The sequence below is a fragment of the Passer domesticus genome, chromosome 15 (genome assembly GCF_036417665.1).
Source record: "Passer domesticus isolate bPasDom1 chromosome 15, bPasDom1.hap1, whole genome shotgun sequence".
Classification (NCBI taxonomy): Eukaryota; Metazoa; Chordata; class Aves; order Passeriformes; family Passeridae; genus Passer; species Passer domesticus.
Genome location: NC_087488.1, coordinates 7,038,024 through 7,056,055, shown reverse-complemented (window position 1 = coordinate 7,056,055; position 18,032 = coordinate 7,038,024). Strand labels below are relative to the sequence as shown.

Below are 18,032 nucleotides of genomic sequence, written 5' to 3'. Positions count from 1 at the left end.
TCGTTTCAGCGGGCAGCCACAGGACAGGGGCGCGGTGCTGGTGGCACTGACGGCCCCGCCGTCCCGGCCAGCCCTCCTTCCCTTTCCCCGAGCAAACAGCGCCGGCCGCCCTGAGGGCGTCTGCCTCAAACCTGCAGAAAGGTCTCGTTCCCAGTACAGAAATTTTATTTGGTAATTCATGACATGGTGATGCAGTGAGGAAATTACCCAATACGGGTATTTGTCAACCTTCGGCTGAAGTTGCTCTTTACTGGAGTAAAAAAGGATATTGCGACTCCTCTGATGTGGTACAGTTACTGGTAACAGAGATCCCAACTTGTTTGAGGTTCATCTGAAGTCTGGCAGAATGAGTTTTCAGGGAATAGACTGTGACAGAAGATCAAGTTTGGAAGTCACCATGACTTACAGAAAAACTTGTTTTACAACAGTTTATATAGTGATTTAACCCCAGTCAGCAAACAAGCTTCCCATTAGCAGGATGGGGGAAAGAATCAGATGACTTCATTTTATTTTTCACTTTTAGTTATCAACCCTGCTTTCAAGTAAGATCCAAAACGTAGCCCTACACTAGCTACTGAAGAAAAGTCACTCTATTCTAACCAAAACCAGCACAACTGAAAAATTTTCTATGGGGTAAAACTAATTTTTCCTCCTTTAAATGGAGTGTCCACCATAAGCATGAAACAAGGTGCGTGGTCTCTTTCCATTCTCATTCAGTGGAAAGCTAAATGGGGCCCAGTACCCCTATGGATGTCTCACCTCTTCTACTTGCTCTTTAACCATCCAGACACAAGTCATTGTTTACCTGAGGGCTGTACAGCCCCCTTCACCTATGCTGCTGTGTCAGAAGACCTTTCTAAGATGCCAGGTAACTCTGGACTGCTCCCAAATCCTATCTAGCCAGTTTGCAGCATTGGCAGAGCAACTGTTTCATGGTACACACTGCCCCAAGCACACCATCCTATATTTTGTTTAATCAAAAATTTATGGTAGCATGGAATATCTGAGATACCACAGCCAGTTAAGAACATTTTTATAGAAGTCATTGTTTAATGTAAGATTAACAGTTTAAGCTTCGGATCTAATAAGAGTAGTGCAGCATCAGTTTCTACTGTCTTTATGCATCAACCACCATAGAAGAGATGACAAAACACTACTAAACCTTAAAAGCTCCTAACCTTTTTTGAGGAAGTGCAGGAATAAGCACAGACACTGTTTACTTCCACTGTTGGTAGCTAATGGTCTGAGTAGTCTGGCAAAGTAGCATTGGCCATGGCTGTAACCTGTGACATGAGCAGATGCAAGAGGTAGCCTTTGGACCAGTAATTCAATAAGATATCTAAATATCATTTTGATACTTGGATCTCCCCAGAGATGCCTGTTTACTTACATAACAATGGACAGAGTCTCCATCCAAGTGTCCCAATCCATTTCAGCGAGAAGGGTCATGCCCTTTTGTACCAAAATCATGAATGCAATTACGACAAAGCTGACTGGTAAAAGCCATCCAATAATAGCACAGCCTTAAGAGAAAAAGACTGGCAGTCTCTTTTTGGTATAATTTGAAAACTTTTTGCCTTTGAGAAAGTTTTAATAGTCATTTTGTATCTTATATTTAATAAATGGCACAGAGAACAAAGCGGGTTCATTCACATCAGTTTCTTATCTTTGTAAATGGGCTGCTTGCTCTGTGCAGGCTTGGATAGGAAATTTCCAGTCTGTTGTGGAGAAAGTGCAGGGCTGTTAATCCTTCAAAATTGCTTTAAAAGCTCCTCTTACTTTCCCACCTTCACCCATCCCCAGTTAAAGCTTAAGGCTTTCAGCAGGAGCAAGGGTCTAATGATCTCAGATCCACACAGGGGGAGCAAAGAACCCACTGTATTCTTCACCAGGAGCTGCTGAAGCATACTCAGTTAAAGCCACTGAGTAATATGGCTTCCAGCTGTGCTAAGGATGAAAAAATCAGGGTTTTCTCTCATTTATTTACTGTTGCTCCTTAGCTGTACACAAGTAATGTACAACTGTAAACATGCTACTACAGGAGATATTTTTCTCTTCCTTGGAGAATAATTACAAGTTTATCAGTACAATTTAAATATTCATAACTTACATAAAGAGATTTGACTATTTTCTGAATTTATACTGTCATTTAAAGCACACACTTCTGCTTTGATGTTTTCATATCACAAGCACTCAAGAGTTTAAACCATTACATGTGCTTATAGATGTCACTGGGAATTATCCACAGAAGAATTCTGGGGTCACTTGTGCTTGCCACTGTGACAGACAGTGCTGGAGCTATTCTGACCCAAGCATAGTTTCCAGCAGTGTTGATTTTAAGTGTTGCTAATTATAGAGATTCTTTTGTTTCTCTTCAGGGACTATACCACTGCCAGAGAAATAAATTAGTAGATTATGATATGCCTGTGTTTGGTTTTTTTTGTTAGAAATAATTTTTTTTCCATTGTTTGCAAATTCACATCACACACTCTTTGTCTTCTAATGTGACTATTTTAAAAGTACTTATTTTTGGAGTTTCCTTCTGTCAGTTGTATCCTGTGCCCTCTAAGTATATTGTTTGTATATTCATTATGCTTCAATTTTGAACAATTACTGTCAATATTTGTTCCTTTAATTAGGGACATATGTTGTATTACTTCTGAAATGGTGGCCAGTAAAATAAACCATGTGCTCCTTCTATTTCCACTGGGAAAGAATATGCAGCAGCTGCATATTACACCTATAATATCTGTTCCATTTCCTGTTGTTCTGTAGCACTCCTTGGTGCACAATGTGTTCAGTAATCATTGTGCACTCTAGAAAGTTTATCAGGGAAAGAGACCACACAGAACAGTTTTTCAGGTCTGCAGGGGGATTGTTAAAAAGGACAAACTGCTGCTGTCTCTGTTTGAGGAGGTGTAAATAGCATCTTGCACCTTTACTTACAGGTCACTGGAGAGCACATACACAGAAAATGGAATCAAGCTGACCCTCTCCAGCAACTTGAGCAGGTTTTATATTTTCTTGTTTCACCTGGGAAAAAATGCAGGAGAAATTATTAATCCAGCTCTGTGCATGAAGAGAAATGAAAGTATATAAAGAGTTTGTATGGGTTAAAGTTTAATTTTTTTTTAAGTTTTGCAAAACTTCAGGGTAATACTAAGCCAAGATTTGCTTCCTCTACCAGAGCATGCCCCCAAATCTTTTCTTGCATTCTTTTGCTGTGGAACCCCACCAATTTTTCTTAGCCTTCTGCTTAAGAAAGCATCTGTTGGGTTTTGTACTCAGCTATTTGTAATTATGGGTATGACTCATGAAGTGTAAAAACACTTTTAAGATTAGTGTGAGAATAGACTCACTGTATATCTGAACAGTAGAATCAATCCACTTCTGCATCAGTGCTGGGAATACCCACCATACCTATTTAAAAGAAAACCCTCAAAAGATGGTTTTTATATGACAGCATAATTGAATGGTGCATTCTCTAATTCTGATTAGTGCTGTTAAGTGGTACTTCATGATGAGAGACTGTGAATCCAGTCCAGGAAAAATGGATTGTTTAAAACCCATCTGACCATAAGCTTTAATTTAGGATTCTGAAGGCTGTAGCCCTTTTTTGGCATAGAACCTAAGCTGGGAAAAGAGGTGGTTCTGCTTGGATGCCTTGCATTCTGCCCTGAAAAGACAGCTTTTATATGTAACTCCATAGATGATAAAAGGTGGAAACAGTGCTATATATCATATTCACAATGAAAAGGATAATCTTTATTTTGCTGCAACCCTAGGAATAGCTGCAGTTATCTCCTATTCACTGCCATGGCTTCAAAATATGCAAAAGGATGAATTTCCTGTGTTGAACACAGCAAAATGTTGATCTTTGTCTCATGTTTTGGAGGCTGTTTTTGTACCTGAAAACTGATGAACAAGGTACAAAGCATTTCCTTTGTGCAGCAGTTATTTCTAAAGCTCTCTGCCAGAGTAGTGAAGCATAGTGAGAAAAGACATCTGGTGAGAGTGCCAGCACCTCAGGCTCACTCCACGGATCTGGGTGCAGTCAGTTCCCCATCCTTCCAGGTTATTACTTAGCATCCAACAGTCATTTTAAAACATGTTATTTTAAACTTGGGAACAGACAGGTTTTAGCAAAATCAAATGTTGCTCTGTAATTGGGCTGCAGGCCCAATCTGTGGGAGACAGGAGAGGGGATGGTTTCCTAGTTAAAAGATTTGGCAGTGTAACAAACTTCACTTTAAAGGAAGAGTGTTCTCTTGGCACTATAGGTAACTCTGTTATGCTGAAAAATAGATTCCTTGATATACATTTGGAAAGCACATTTGTTAGAGTGGTTCAGCATTTCCTTCAATTTAACTTTGCCACAAAGAGATTTGCAACAAGACTGTTCCCTCTTGCAAGACTGGAAGCAAAGGCAAAAAGTTTTATTTTCATTCCTTCTCTCATCCATGGATAAAACCCCACATATTTTATGTTCCAGCCTTTTCCTACTCTGGACGAACTTAGAATGCTCTTATTTCCTTCTCTCATCAGTAGTGTGGCCCAGAATATGCTTTTCCTTTGGCAATGCAGTCTCTTAGGACAAACAGTCTGCAATCAGCTTCTGACTGGTTTCTTAGTAGGAAGCTGAATGGCTGCAAAAATGGAAGATTAGATAAGCACAAGCTTAGCAACCTTCATAGCCTGCAGATAGTCCAGAGGAGCAAAATATAAAAATTTGCTTTAAAAATGACATGGCTAACCATTATGTGTGTGGTTGGATTTTTTGTTTTCTTTATTTTGTGAAGAAACATTTAATGAAAAATTGAGTGATTTAGTGACCTTCTGGAAGAGTTGGTCATATGAACTAATTTTATTAACTTCTTTCTTCCAGGTATTAAAAAATCAAATTGTAAAGAAGTCTTCAGTGTTTATGTATGGATCTTAGACCTTGGCCAATTTGGAGACATCCATAAGTGAGTACTCCATCCTGTACACTGAAACTGAAACTTTATTTTTCAAGTTTACTATTTTAATGAATTTCATCAAATAAACAAAAAGTGGCTTTGAACATTACCAGATTTTTAGCCCTCTCCTTGTTTACTGCTTCCCCTACTGGAGCCATATTTCCTGTCTTCAAGGCATTGGACGTGTTAGCTGGGGAAACCCAAAGAAAATCTGTTAAGATTGCAAATTTGTGTCTTTACATCATTCAGATTAGAGTAGGATTGTTTTGAGACTGAGTAGTCAAACATTTAGTAACTTCTTGATAGTCTTATTAGACTTTATCACCATAGTCCTGCTTTTTCCAGCAAGTGCTTCCTGAAACAGTGTTAGAGCAGTGACACAAATCAGTGTCCCCCAGTGTATTGCATTTACTGTGACAGATTGCATTGCAGTGAAACATCTCTCCAGATAAAGCCTAGTTTGAACCTTCCCTACTGTAGCAAAGAGAACAAGAAAACCCTTGTTATTTCAACATTTGTGCCAATTTGCCTGACTTAGCTTTGAATTTTAGGAGCACTTCTGAAAACAAATCATAGTAAACAGCTCAAACTACAAGTGGTCAGCTCTTGGGGAAACCAGAAAATTCTACATGGCTGATACCTACCCAGAATAGAAATCTAATGAAACATTTGCTACTGCACTTTAGGACTAACTGCCTGATGCTAGGAGAGAAGGTAGGGATGGTTTAGAGACAAAATGGGGTTTGAGTGATGTAAAAAGGGAACATGGAAATAATTTGAAAAACTAAGCCCAAACTGACAAATCAACCCAGACAGCTTCATCTAGTCTCTTGATAACTCTGGTCATGATTTTTTTTCTGCAAGTTTCCTGATAAATTTGGCCTGGATGTTGTTTACTCCTCCTGTTTTCCTGGGAGTAAACACAACCTATGAAACCCAGGATAGGAATGTTGCACCAGAGCAATCAACATTTAACACAGACAATATTTAACACATGAAGGAGCTGTTTTATCTACTAGTAGGGAAGACTATTACAGCAGTCTGATTATGAGTAATTGTTTGAGTTGCAATTAAGATCTTCAGATTAATTTCCTGAATACCAGCAATTACTCACTATACTACACACTGAGCCATAAGCTGTTCTGATGGTGTTGTTCAAAAACCTTCACTCTCCCTCAGACTCCTGCAACTTAATCTATCTGTAACTTTCCCCTTTTCCATTTACTGCCATTGTTTCAAGTGTCAAGTAAAGATTTTTTTTTTCTCTTTATTAGGATTAGATGTACTCTCCCTCTGCATATCTGCAGCTGGACATAATTTGGGTTGATTCTGCTACAGTAGCTGCATTATGCTGTGTCAAATCCTAAATGTAAGAGTGTGTGTTTTTTGCTACATTTTAATTGTTGGTAGCATTCTGTGACCAGTTTAGACAGGGGTAGCAGAGATGAAGAGGGTATGAAATGGAAGTTTGCAGTGGTAGAGGATGCACTGGTCATTGTGTGAGGATCACATCTCCTGATGAAGGCCACAAAGCTGCAAGGATCACAGAGTTCAAGGTGTGTATCTTGGGAGAGTACTACAGCTAACAACATATGCAAATCCTTAGGGAATGGGGAGTTTGAAGACCAAGAATTCAAGGTGTTAACTCTGCATGGTGAGCAGCACACAAGAAGGGCATTGGTGCTTGACTAGTTTGCAAGTAAGATTTTACATCCTTGTTTCATCAGCTGTGATGCTTATTTGAGCAGTGCCAAGTCCCTCCTGGGAGGGCAGAGCTATGAGTGCCTGTAAACTGTGGAAGGATCAGAACAGCCTTTTCTCTAGTGACCTGACTGCTTTCTTGACTCAGCTTTTAGAAAATGATGGTTTTATAAATTTTTATCCTGAGAAATGTGGGTTAAGTTGTATATTTCAAAAGTTCAGTATAAATGTGATTTTTGTGGTGCTTTTGTTTGGAATAGCTCTAGTTTAGAAAACTCTATTGCAGAATTTATGCAGTGGTAAAGCTGTTCCTACAAAACAGTTTACAGTAACTGTCAGCATCAGATGTTTTCTAGGCACTACATTTGCCACCTAGCAACCACAGTAGGGTAATTGTGCTGCAAGTCATCCATGTGTGCAGCCCTGTCAGATAAAGAAACTCTGCTGCAGGATTACCCACCAGTCATTAGTCATTAATGACAAGATATCTTTCTTACAGTGCAAAGTGCTCTGGAGATTCCCCGGAGCGAATGCACAGGCCTTCAAAACAGCACTGCATTTTTCTGTAAAAGAAAACCTATATGGTATTCCTTATGGTGAGGTCTCCAGTCAGCAGCTATTCCCTGCAAGGCAACTTTTGTAGGGAATATTTCATTTTTTTTCTTCCACTGCATTTCAGAATTCCAAAACTGGACATGCATATTCTTTGAAGCTTATATTAATTGCTGTAAGAAATCAGATTCACTGTGCTACATGGAAAAATATATAACCCTTTAAATAGAATGACACATTATGTTTTCCCCTGTCTGTTCTCAGATGTTCTTACACCCCATCTGAATACCATCTCTCCATTTTAGAGACCTCTTTGTTTTTTGAAGAGTCTCATGTCTACTGGACTTTCCTGTGAAGTTTCTCTGCTATTTCTCATTACTGCAGCTATACTAATGATGGTATACTAATATACTAATTACTAATATACAGCTATACTAATATACTAATATTCTGGACTGTCCAGAGGTAGACACTGTAGCTGTTCCCATTTTGGCAGCTGGCCCTGGCACTGGCTGAGTGCTGGCAAGGACAATGTGCTGTACTGGGGCTTGTGGGATATTGCAAATTGAGTAACAGGACTTAGAGTGAATGCTGCTGCTGGGAGAGCAGTTACTTATGAACACAGGGCAATTCCCTTAATTCCTGTAGTCTTCTGAATAGTCCAGGACTCTGTGGTAAGAATAGTAGCAACAACAATAGTATGGTAAGAAAAACAGAGAGTAAGCAATCTGAAGGACCAGAAAAATACTTTAAAAGCTAAAGGAGAATACAGAGCACTGGGAGGCAGTGTGAGTATCACCCCAGAAACTTGTGGGGATTATCCCAAACATTGCTCCTCTCCATTTTACTTGTTGTTGAAGCACTCTGTGGAAAGACTGTAGCTTCAGGTGGGATATAGGATATCAGACATGAAGGCATTCTGGGGATAGTCTTCCAGATTTAGTTACACATTTTTTTAAACAGAAAAATCAAGGAAACGTAGGTATTCAAACATAAAAGGTATTACTAGGGCATAATTTAGATCTGCTCACTCTTATAGCTGTGAGCAGTTTAGCTTTATATGGTGTGTGGCTTCTCTTGGAACTTTTTATCAGATATCTGGATAGAGATGTGATTAGTGTGATTATTTGGTTCTCATATTTCTATTTTATGTAGTCATTATTACTTCTGTTTGCTGGAGTGTCAGTGCATAACCAGAGTTCCTTTTCTTTACTTTAGTTCCTGTCTCTGCAGACCTGTCTGTTCTTGACACAAACACTTTTGGTCCAGTGTAGGCTAGTTGTGTTCCCTCAAATAAGCTAACTTATTTTGTATGTGGCAGAAAGGGGATAAAAGTGCATGGTTTGAAAATAAAACGGGGATTTTTACATTTTCATAAGATTAACAGCAAGATTGTGAAAGTTTTTCACGTGTTCTGGTAGAATCCCCTTTCCTACTGTATTAGATTACTATTGGTCATTTATGCAGCTCTAGAGATTTGAATTTTTTCTTCTACTTTCCTCCAGATCTCTCCTTCCACTGAAGAAAAACCAGATCTACATTTGCATTCTGATTACATGATAGATAGTCTAATAAAAATAAACACCACCACATGTCACTGTCTACACAGTGGCAGCCAGTTACAGAAACTGTGGCCCACACTCATATGTTAGCTAATTTACTATACTGGAAAGGAAAATCCATTAGTGGAAGTCATGAGAGGGTATTCCAGTGAAAATTTCTTTTAAAACTACCTTGTATAAACCTGTTTTTTCTTTCTGTCTTTTCCCCCCTCCTTTTTCCCTTTCCTTAACCAAAACTTTGCTCTGACTTTGTGAGGCTAAGGTAATGGTGGCCATGGAAACAGAAGAAAGAATTCAAATCTCCTTTGACTGAGGAGCAGTGGGTTTTTTTACTCGCAGTTTTGCACTGTCTAGGTCACTGTTTGTGGCCCAGTTTTGTTCAGCTGGAGATGCTGAACACAATGCTTCTTCAGAGGGTGTGTGCAGTGCTCTCCAAATCCCAACTGCCAACTGAATCTTTGGAGCTATGTTTAAGTAAAGCTACAATCAAGAGATTCCTTAGCAGCATGGAAGAATCAACTTGAAACACAGCTGCACTTACTGTGCAGCCAGCCATCCTAGCCTGGTGTACACAGAAACTTTATACACATTTATCAGATGTTTCAATTAGGGGTTTTTTTGGTGAAAATTAAACTCTTCTGTAGGAGGAAGCTTGCTCCTACTCTGTTGCATTCTTTTCAGGGCAGACTAAACATATTTGTGTTCTAAATGAGGTTTTTTTGCCCACTTTAATTTCCAAGTTCTAAAAGGACTTTGTCATGGCAATGCACTTAAGGCATTTTCATTCTTTGTAGATACTACATTTGCCCTTCCTCCCAGTTTTTGCATCACTACTCCCTTCCAATACCAGAGAAGTGCCTACAAAAAAAAAAAAAAAAAAGGGAAAGAGCTGTAATTAGGACACCAAATTACTAGATACACTTAACAGCAGAATTAGAGATCAAGAACTTGGCACCTTAAATCCATCTTGGCTCAGCTTTCTTGGTTGTTGCTGAATCAGCTTAGGGCACAGCTTTAAAATTCAATCAGCAACCTTATTATTATAAAAGGGAAATGTTGTTAGCCTTTCAGTTGGTGTTCCCTCACAAAGACCCATCTCTTCTGGAAAATGCTTTATACAACACCCGCATTTTCTGCTGTTGATGTGTTCTTTATGAACTCAGCTCTTTTGTGAGCTAAAGGAGTCACATGAACTGTACCAATGGCTGGAATCATCAGAAGTTTGCAAAGCAGTGCTGGCAGAACTCTTCAAAAAGTCTTCAAATGCTCATTTCTCCTCACAGCATGAGAGACTCTGCATGATGTGACCCATTCAAATATAGATGATAACTGGGTTTTTTACATGAAATAACAGAAATTTCCAACTTCCATGTCCTGTAACAGTGAGCTTGCCTCTACCTTGTGCCAAGTGTTAATGGTGTCCAAGCTTCTCTGTGAAAAACTTTAGTGATTTGCTGCTATAGGAACTTGAAATAACCCAGCTATTTCCAGCCACGTGTGCATCACCAGAGTCTGAAGTGGTGACACATGCAGAACAGAGAGGTGTGAGGGGAGAACATATCATATCACACACAGTGTCAGTGGGGAACATATCACACACAGGACTAAGTGCAGTGCCTGGAGTTCCCTTTGAGACCCACCACTACCACGGTCTGGGAACTGGGAGAGCTCCCCCACTTGCCACGTGTGTGTGATCTGTGCAAAACTCTTTGCAAAACAGACCAAGTTATGCCTTCAACAGTGACAAGCCCTTGGCCATGATCATTAGGTGGAATTAAGCCACAGTTTTTTTAAGCTACAGGGGCATTCTTTATGACCCTCCAGGTACGTTCTGCTAAAGGTTCATACCTGGAAGTACCTGTTAAAGCTGTTAAAGGTTCTGGTTGATTCCTGCTGACCTCCCTATAGACAGGCATCTTATATATAAATATATAAAAGATTCACAGTATTTGAGCTTTATTGAATTTTCTAGGTCTTAAATTTCCACTTAAAAATAGGCTGCAGCAGCACAGTTTGTGGGGACACTTTAAAATCTCTTGAAGACACAGATTACCACAACACTTTCCCCCGCATTTTTTTCAAATGTGCTAAACTTACAGCAGCTTTAGCTAGTTGACATCTTGGCTTTTTAACAGGAGCTTAAGAAAATATTAATCAAACTTTCATGTTCTAATGAATCGTTAATCTCTCTAGACTAGACAGAAAGATTACTACAGAATCTCTAAATTTTTCTGGGAAACAGGACTGTAGCTCCATGATATTACTTGCTGTAGAAAGTGTTTAAATGCATAGTGAATCTCTTTGTATTTATATACCATGTCTTTGTTTATTCAGACTTCTGCTTTGCTAGGTTAAGCAACTCAGCTAATGACTTCTATCTGTGATTAAACATGGAAAGCAGTAATCGAAATAATGAGAAATGCACGCATTTTCATTTAGAATGAGACTGATGCCATGGTTGTCAGAAGTATGAAGAGTGAATTAGAATTATGTGGGAAGGAAGTCAGGCTTTTCCACAGTTATAAATTACACTGGCCAGTTGCATGAATAATTATTTGTATGCATATTATTAATGAATAATTAAGTTAAACACTTTTCTATTAGATATGACACATGCCAGCTAGGTTTAATTTTTTTTTAAATAAAAAACAACCTAAACAACCTCACAACATTCTAACACAGACTTCAAAGAGGGATTTACTAACTTAAGACTCAGATTCAGGTCATAGTGTAGAACCCTCAGTTCAGTTATTATTGCACACATTCATATGAATGAAATGGCTTGACTGTTTAATTCTACAGACCCCAGCCCTCTTCAGTTTTGGAGCTGCTGAGGTCTCTTAGCTCCCTAGGCAGCCACTGATATCTCTGTGGCTCAAATCTTCTAGAAATCCACCCCACTGCAATATAATTCTAAATCAGAATACATCCCTGTTCTGCATGACATCAGACAAAGGTTCCAGTTGTTTGGCCTCAAGTAGAAGAATACACATAAAACTGTCCCAGCCATTGCCCCTTTTTACATCTTCAAAGCAAGTTATTTTTCTTCTCTAACACAGAGCATAAAAATAACACTGAACCCTCTCATATGCTACTAAAAAGAGTGAGAGAGAAGATTAAATTTATGGAAAGTAATTGACTCCATAGGAAATGCATGCCTTGAGTCCTACAGCATGACAGGTCTGAATGGTTACACAATTGGGAAAGCAAACACCAACATATGGAGGAAAAAACTTGAAAACCAAGATTAGTATTTTGTGGAGGGGAGGGAAATGCAACTTACTATTTTCTTTTCACCACAGTTGTTTAAACAAAATGGAAACACAAAGAAACTGTGAAATTTGTATATTTCTAAAATGTGCAATAGGATTCAAAGTGAATTGTGTCAGATTACTATCATGGGGAATGAACTTGTGTGCTGCTGTGCCTCACAGATATGGTAGACTGCTGACATCAAATGAAGAAACACAGTAAAAATATAGCACTTATGTGCTGGATGGAAAATGATTAATTTATGACTCTGCAGCTTTGAACATCCTGACTGTCTTTGAACTGTCAGTTTTCAAAATGCTTTCCAGAGTGCCTCTTTTATTTATCCTCTCTGCACTGAGCAGAGTGTGGAAGTGCTTTCCCTTTTCCCTGAAACTTGCATCTGATTGGAGGTGTGAAGACCAAAGAGAAGCAAAACAGTTTGAAAGACTCTGTACCAGCCCAGGAAACACCACAAGGGCACTTCAGACCCTTCTGCAACATCTTCATCCTGGTAAGCCAGAGAAGAAAAGCCAACTCAGGGGCTTTAAATTCAAACTTTTCAATCTGTCTTTCTCTTCATGTAAATAATTGTTTCTTGTCACTTCTACCAAGTAGTCTGGGGAAGAAAAACACTTTTGAAAATGTAAAGAACAACATTTCATTTGCTAGATTTTCCCTTTCTACTTATTTGTTGTCTGTTCTATCCTATTTTTATTACTTTTTTATTCCTCTTTTCCATGTCTTGTTTTTTTCCCCTCTCTATACAATCAATCCTGTTTCAATGCCCTCTTAAAGATTTCTGCTTTTCTTACTCACCTGTGAACTAATGTGGAATTGGGTTAAAATCAAATTTGTGCTACATTCATAATACCAAGAAAAGGAGACTGTACTTTGTGAGTCTGAAGTATATTTTTATAGGTAGGTGAGTTATAAAACCTCTAAAATAGGAAGCTATTGGAATAGAAATGCTGAGATAAATGTTACTGGAATGACCTGACTGCAAGGAACTGAACTTAAAGTTCACTGAAAATAATGAGGAGTTTAAGTATTGCCACAGTAACACAATACTTTTATTTTCATTTTAAATGTTAGAAGTTGGTTAACTGGATTTCCTTGATTTTCTCTCACTGGGTCTGCACTCAGTTCTGCTCAGTCTCCAACCCTACACTCCTGCAATGACCCATGGCTGCCCTGGACAGCTGCTTACCTAAATGGGCACTAGGAAAAGACTACATAGCATTCAATTCAGCACACAAACTGCTTGTTAAATTAAAATAAGCAGTCCTATTATACATGAAATTAAGAAAATCATGCAAGAACAAAAAAATTGCAATCTGCCAGATTCTCTAAAAGCATCCACCAACTTATTCTTGCATGTTTCTGCAGCTAGTCTTCTTTGAGGTTGGCATGGCAGCCCTAATCATTGATCACTAATCAAACTGATACCAATTTTTATCCCAACATTGTACAGAAGCTGATTGTATATCTTCATAATTCCAAATTATAATTATTTTTCAATAGGCTGTTTATTTTGAGGAAATACTAAGATACTCATCTTTTACTCTTCCTGGCTGAACTGGTAACGACATAGAGTAGTGGATGTAACTAGGTTAAAAATAGTAGCTGTGTCACGTTTCCAGATGTTTCCAGAAACCTTTGGGGTGTCTGTCCTGTGTTGGATCAACAGTGTGCAGTGAGCCAGACAGTCTCATGTGCCTGTGCCTGTAGTGCAGTGTCTGGTTCTGTGCATGTGAGGAGCTGCTCCAACAGGCATTCAGTTCAAAGACATTCAGAATGGCAGGAGGATTTTCATACTCAGGGCACCCTTTTTGAAGAAGGGCCTAAAATATTGCTGCTGGCAGAAAGGGAGATGCACTGACAATTCCTAAGCAAGGATTAGCATTCCCTTTCCTGCGTCTGTGAGTCAGCTTTAGCTGGCTTGACCTTTTATTCTTTAGTATTTGCTTTTGCATTTTCATTGATGTTGAGCCCCCAGTGGGAAGAGACACTGATTAAATTCTTCCCAAGGCTCTGAAGTGGGATATGGCAATTGCAGGATGATAATTCAGTGAATAGCTGTGCAATTCAACCAGCCAAGGGGCAGCACAGATACATTTTGGCAGCACTGTATGATACTCCAGAACATCTCCACAATAAACAGAGATTGTTTTTTCAGTCCTTTACTGGTGATGCAGATATCCTGGTGCTTTTGATGGCTGTCAGATCTTATTCACAGAAAAATTAACTATGCCAAAACTCACAGTGGTAATCTAAGCTGCAAGACTTTCAAATGTCTAGTCTGGCAATCAATGGAAAGATTGTTCAATGAGAGGTGTTTCCATCCTTTATATGTTTTAATGAATTTTCAAGGCTGAAACTTTTTTTCCTTTTCTTTAAAAAAAGTGCTAGATGCTAAGGAAAATGTGTACTTGATAGCATAGGGTGTAAAGCTAACAATTTTTAAAAGAGAATACCTGTTGAGATGAGCCCATGTGTGGAGACACAAGGCTTGACTCCATTTTCTCAGAAGGCTGATTTATTATCTTATGATATATATTATACTAAAGTACTACATTAAAACTATACTAAAAGAACAGAGAGAAAAGAATGATCAGAAGGCTTGAAAGAACAAGAACAGAATAGAATGCACAACAAAATCCTGTGACTGCTTACAGCCTCAATACAGGTGGCTGTGTTTGGTCATCAAGTGCAAACAATCCACACGGACCAATGGAAGATGCACCTGCTGCATTCCACAGCAGCAGAGAGTTATTGTTTACATTTCTCTCCTGAGGCTCCTCAGGAAATTTTTAGAATCCTTTCTGCTCATGATAAACATAAGGAAGGAAACAGCAGGCTGCAGAGGTGATCAGTGAAACTTGGTGAACAGATCAACATGAGCAAACAGCAGATCAGCTCTAGGAGCACATAAATTGAGAGTATGACCTGAAAATAAGGTAGGGGTAGATTAGGAAAGATTTTGGAGAATAACGGTAGAAGAATAAAAAAAAGATCTTTCAGGCAGATTTTGACAGAATCATTTAAAAACTACCAGAGTAAAAAGTGTTGTTGAAGGAAGTCAGTAGCATAGAGACAGAAATGACACTTTTAATTATACCCCTAATATATTAGGGGAAAAAAAAGTATAGAAAAATTCAGTAAATAAAGTAAGTCCAGAATGTTTTAAGACCACTGTACATGGGAGGTTTTTATAGTGCTGCTGCAAGGGACAAGGAAAAGAAAGTGGGAGAAATGAAAACATTTGGAGCAAGGTGATTTCAGTGTCACGGGTTTATCATTAGGAGCTGAATAGTGAGATCAGCTTAGAAAAACTGTGGAAACTCCTGTAGCAACAAAATAACTGCTAGAAGCAATTCAAAATGAAATTGATTGCACAGAAAAAAAATCAATGAACAGAAGAAGGACTCAGTTGTGAGGGGAAAAAAATCTACGCATTCCTCTAGACCTCATTAATCAATTTCCTTCTTTGAGTTATACACATTAAATATGACGCACTTTTCTCTGGGGCTGTAGCAGTGCTTGCTGAAGGGAATAAAGGCAGCATCTGGGCTTGAATGTCCAAGCACTCATGGGGGTGTATAAGGGAGTATTGAGGCAAACTTGTTTACCAGCATTTCCTCTCCCTTTCCATTACCTTTTTTCCCCCAGGAGGTAAGTCAGTGTAAGTTTGACCTTTCTTCTCAGTGGCTGGTTACAGCCAGTCCACCACAGGAGTTGGAGTGCTTGCATAATTTCCTGCTGAAAAATACATGGTGATCTGATTACCATGTATCCAAAGCAATCTGATTAACATGTATAAAAATTAGCAATTTTGAATAATAACAAATAATGGCCAATATAAGAGCATTCACTGCCAACAACTATAATACCTTTGAAGCCAGAAGAATTTCCTCAAGATCTAAATTCATTAATGACTTATTTCTTTCTGCTGATCCAACTGGATTCAGTTTGTCATGATCAAAGCTCTCTGGGTAAAAAGAGAATGAAAAATGAAGACAAGCAAACAAACACTTTTTCTTTCCAGAAATCTGATCTGTGTATGTAATTTGTTTAATGTATCCTTCAAAAATGTTCACAGGCTTTTCTTATTCCCCTCTGTAGCCTTTTTACAGTGAAGGATTTTTCTGTCCTTATCAAAATAACAGTAAATTTATTTTAAAAAATAGGAAAATCTTCAGGGGAGCAGACTCATCCTAGGAAAAGCAGCTGCGTTGCAATCAGTACATCATCATCAGAAAGGCAGAAATTTATTGTATGAACAGCAAAGTCTTGTCTAGAAAAATATTCCATGTCAAAGTACCAGAGTGTTATTTCTGGTCTGAGTCTGCTAAGACTGCAGGATTTCTCTGGACACTTCCTCTACACAAGGGAGGGTAATGAGAGGCTCTTCTCTTAAATAATGCTGTTCGCTGGTTTGATTAGGTTTTCGCTTTCTTTAATTTGGGTTATAGCTGACACTGTAGAAACTGCATGCTTGGCTCAGACAGGATGAAACAATGAAGACTTCATGTCCAGTGGGTACTTATGGAGGATTTTGGCTGCTGGTCCCAGTGAACTGGGGAAGGTGTTTGTGCAAAGACACAGCCAGGATCCCCCAAACACACACAGAGAATACAAAAGCACGTGGCATTAGCTCTACATTCCATGTGCTCCACTAAGAAATTCTGAGCTCAAGCTGCTCAGGTCAGTCCCTGTGTGCAGTAGGAGTCAGATTTTGAAAAGTCCAGGGAAAATGACTTCCCAAAGCCACCAATGGCTTGGGTACCTCTGTTTCCAGAACTGAATGTGACGTGCCTCAAAGGAACTCATCTTTCAGCACGGCCTTCCTCGTCCCTGGCCACAGCATTTGGGGTTATGGTGATGACCCAGGCAGGGTCACTGTGGAACCTGTGTGACCCACAGAGGTGTGGGTATCACACCTGTATTTCAGAGGATGCTTTCCTGAGGACGTGTGTTGTGAGTTCCCTTGGCTCCAGTGGGATCAGCCATCCCCTCCCAAGTTCCTGTGCACCCACAGCTTCCTTGCTGGTGAGGAGGTACAAGAATAGAAAAGATTGTTACTCCTGCTCTAATGTTGGAGAACAGTGTGATCCTTCCTTGGGGCCTGAAATAAAAGTGAAAGTAGGTCACTTCTCTTCATTTGGATAGGTACTCATAGGCACATTATCCAATTAAATTATTCTCTTATTAAATATTTCCAAAAATTGTGACCTAAATGGGTCTCGTTCATAGATAACTGGCAAAAAAGCCTCCCTTTTGATCCAAGAGATGTTTTAACTTGACTCTGTTACAAGTGTGGCAAAAGGCAGGGAAACCCCCTTCCCTCCTGCTGGAGGCATGGCTCTTGGCTCTTGTCTAACACTGAGGCAGAACAGGCGTTCTCACTTTGCTCCTAAAACCATCTCTATGTGACCATCCCTGAATTTAGGTGAAATCAGGTGGTCCATCAGTGTTGCCCTTTCCTGGAGTTATTGAGAGGTGCTAGTAAACCAGTATGTTTATTTGCATTGAAATTAGGAATGTGCAAAACACTTTGTTAAAATATACTGATGATAAAATAATGGGGTTTTTTATAAAGTTTCAGATTAAAAGTACAAAGTATAGGTTTACTGGTTTTGTCTTGTTACTCCACCCACACTAACAGATGCATGAAATGTGGAAGGTGTATTCCTACTGCTTTACAGTAATTTCAGTGAACATGTATCTAGTGTTTCTTGCGTATATTAAGAATATCTTCAAACTCAAATGCTAATTTCATAGGTATCATGAGGTAACATGCTTTTATGAGCACATAATGACTCCTGTGACCACATAAAATGTGAACAATCTAAATTGTTGTAAGCTTCAGAACACTCCTGTTCCTTAATGACCACCAGATCTGAATAAATGTATTATATTGATCAGCTCTTTATTATAATCCTACCTATGGGAATTAAAACTCAGGGTGAGTAGAGGAAAAATGTCATCCAAATAGATGTGAAGATAA

The 18,032-nt window shown here is 39.0% G+C and overlaps 2 long non-coding RNA genes across 5 annotated transcripts; one reads left to right on the top strand and one right to left on the bottom strand.

The window, feature by feature from the left end:
* Positions 1–234: 234 nt before the first annotated feature.
* Positions 235–9,924, bottom strand: LOC135281539 (uncharacterized). 2 transcript variants are annotated; one of them, XR_010348145.1, is made up of 6 exons: positions 9,729–9,924; positions 5,069–5,148; positions 2,947–3,033; positions 1,391–1,452; positions 1,179–1,283; positions 235–366 (listed from the first exon to the last, which is right to left on the bottom strand). It is a non-coding gene; the product is annotated as an uncharacterized LOC135281539 (long non-coding RNA). The 2 variants fall into 2 exon arrangements; XR_010348146.1 differs by lacking the exon at positions 1,391–1,452.
* Positions 360–6,613, top strand: LOC135281537 (uncharacterized). Of its 3 annotated transcripts, none has more exons than XR_010348130.1 (4): positions 360–868; positions 2,949–3,011; positions 4,886–4,967; positions 6,233–6,613. It is a non-coding gene; the product is annotated as an uncharacterized LOC135281537 (long non-coding RNA). The 3 variants fall into 3 exon arrangements; XR_010348131.1 differs by lacking the exon at positions 6,233–6,613 and adding an exon at positions 5,510–5,934; XR_010348129.1 differs by lacking the exon at positions 6,233–6,613 and having other exon boundaries at positions 4,886–5,072.
* Positions 9,925–18,032: the final 8,108 nt, after the last annotated feature.